The sequence below is a fragment of the Sardina pilchardus genome, unplaced genomic scaffold (assembly GCF_963854185.1).
Source record: "Sardina pilchardus unplaced genomic scaffold, fSarPil1.1 HAP1_SCAFFOLD_105, whole genome shotgun sequence".
NCBI classification, from domain to species: Eukaryota; Metazoa; Chordata; class Actinopteri; order Clupeiformes; family Clupeidae; genus Sardina; species Sardina pilchardus.
The window spans coordinates 145,001-147,689 of NW_026910886.1; the positions used below are offsets into that span (position 1 = coordinate 145,001).

The window sequence follows — 2,689 nt, forward strand, 5'->3', positions numbered from 1 at the left end:
GCTCCCTCTCCGGAATCGAACCCTGATTCCCCGTTACCCGTGGTCACCATGGTAGGCGCCGAAAGTACCATCGAAAGTTGATAGGGCAGACATTCGAAAGACACGTCGCCGCCGCCGAGGGCGCGCGATCGGCCCGAGGTTATCTAGAGTCACCAAAGCGGACCGGGGGCACGAGGCCCCCGGATGGGTTTTTGGATCTGATAAATGCACGCATCCGCAGGCCCCCGTGAAGGGGCCCAGTCAGCGCTCGTTTGCATGTATTAGCTCTGGAATTGCCACAGTTATCCAAGTAAGGGTGGGAGCGATCAAAGGAACCATAACTGATTTAATGAGCCATTCGCAGTTTCACTGTACCGGCCGTGTGCACTTAGACCTGCATGGCTTAATCTTTGAGACAAGCATATGTTACTGGCAGGATCAACCAGGTAGCTGCTTCGTACAGCTTGTGGGGTTGGCCTCCGAAGAGGTTGCCCCCGTGCGTTTGCTCTCGGTCGGGGGGTAACTGGTACCACACGTCCGTGTGTGTGGACCTAGGAGGACTGAGAAAGTGTGTTTCTAGGCTGCCGAGGGGGTTGGAGCAGCCGGGGTGTGAGCCCGGCCGCCCGCCCGCCTACGGCCTCCTGTATCGGGCCCCTGAGTCAGACGGGTCGGCTGTGTCTCGCTCTGAACGTTTCGGCAAGGAGCGGAGGCTCCGTGGAGCCCCATGAGCCCCTGCCTGGAGGCCGACGCGCTGGGTCGGGGAGGGGGGTCCGAAGCGTCGGGTGGGCGGTCCGACCTGTCGGGGGGCCTCCCCAGGCGCGTCCGGTATTCCCATCGACCAGGGAGACAGACAAACAGAGAGAGAGGGTCTCATCGGGGCTTGGCGAAGCGCTGGAAAGCTTCCCTGGAGCTCAGAAATGGTCCGTTATTTTTCTGAGTCCTCTTTTTCTGCGCGCCCTCATTAACGTGCCGATACCCCACCAGGGGGGGGGGGTTAGGTACCCTCCAGGCCAAGGGGACCTCGCTCGAAAGTGTCCGAAACCGTCGGACGCTTTTCTCGAAGCTCCCCTGTCTGAAATCCTGGAGCTCGCCACTTGCCCAGGCTATATAATTAAATAATAGGGGACTTAGGCTCAGGAGCGAAAAATTTTGCTCTTGCCTATGATGAACCTGTGGACTTAGTCTCAGGAGCGAAAATTTTTCTTCTCTCCTATGATGAACCTGTGGACTTAGCCTCAGGAGCGAAAATTTTTCTTCTCTCCTATGATGAACCTGTGGACTTAGTCTCAGGAGCGAAAATTTTTCTTGCCTATGATGTACCTAGGCTTCCTATGATGAACCTGCCTTGCCTATGATGAACCTGCGCTCCAGCACGGGGCTTTGGTGGGTCTCAGGGTTGGGTGGGGAGTGCGGGAGGCCAGCACGGGGCTTTGGTGGGACTCGGGTTAGGTGGGAAGCGCGGGAGGCCAGCACGGGGCTTTGGTGGGACTCGGGTTAGGTGGGAAGCGCGGGAGGCCAGCACGGGGCTTTGGTGGGACTCGGGTTAGGTGGGAAGCGCGGGAGGCCAGCACGGGGCTTTGGTGGGACTCAGGTTAGGTGGGAAGCGCGGGAGGCCAGCACGGGGCTTTGGTGGGACTCAGGTTAGGTGGGAAGCGCGGGAGGCCAGCACGGGGCTTTGGTGGGACTCAGGTTAGGTGGGAAGCGCGGGAGGCCAGCACGGGGCTTCGGTGGGACTCGGGTTAGGTGGGGAGCGCGGGAGGCCAGCACGGGGCTTCGGTGGGACTGGGTTAGGTGGGGAGTGCGGGAGGACAGCACGGGAAGGCCTCCCGCACTCCCCACCTAGCCCAGAGACCCACCGATTCCCCTGAGCTTTTCAATACCTCTTTTTGTCCACAGGAGAGCGCTCTCCATTTTACCCTTTTTGTCCACAGGAGGGCGCTCCCGCAGACCCCCGCTTGTATGGCGGGCCCCAGCACCTCCGCCCAGACCCCCGCTCACCCCCGCAGACCCCCGCTTGCTATGGCGGGCCCCTGCACCCCCGCCCAGACCCCCGCTCACCCCCGCAGACCCCCGCTTGTATGGCGGGCCCCAGCACCTCCGCCCAGACCCCCGCTCACCCCCGCAGACCCCCGCTTGTATGGCGGGCCCCAGCACCTCCGCCCAGACCCCCGCTCACCCCCGCAGACCCCCGCTTGTATGGCGGCCCCAGCACCTCCGCCCAGACCCCCGCTCACCCCCGCAGACCCCCGCTTGCTATGGCGGGCCCCTGCACCCCCGCCCAGACCCCCGCTCACCCCCGCAGACCCCCCCTTGTATGGCGGGCCCCCAGCACCTCCGCCCAGACCCCCGCTCACCCCCGCAGACCCCCGCTTGCTATGGCGGGCCCCTGCACCCCCGCCCAGACTCCCGCTCACCCCCGCAGACCCCCGCTTGTATGGCGGGCCCCAGCACCTCCGCCCAGACCCCGCTCCACCCCCGCAGACCCCCGCTTGCTATGGCGGGCCCCAGCACCCCCGCCCAGACTCCCGCTCACCCCCGCAGACCCCCGCTTGTATGGCGGGCCCCAGCACCTCCGCCCAGACCCCCCGCTCACCCCCGCAGACCCCCGCTTGCTATGGCGGGCCCCAGCACCCCCGCCCAGACCCCCGCTCACCCCCGCAGACCCCCGCTTGTATGGCGGGGCCCCAGCACCCCCGCCCAGACTCCCGCT

The 2,689-nt window shown here is 64.7% G+C and overlaps 1 non-coding gene across 1 annotated transcript in view; it reads right to left on the bottom strand.

Annotated features, from left to right (window-relative positions):
- Positions 1-428, bottom strand: part of LOC134074618 (18S ribosomal RNA) — a 1,855-nt gene extending 1,427 nt beyond the window's left edge. The window contains exon 1 of the ribosomal RNA XR_009937839.1: positions 1-428. This exon is cut by the window's left edge and continues 1,427 nt beyond it. This is a non-coding gene — a ribosomal RNA (18S ribosomal RNA).
- Between the last annotated feature and the right edge of the window lie 2,261 nt (positions 429-2,689).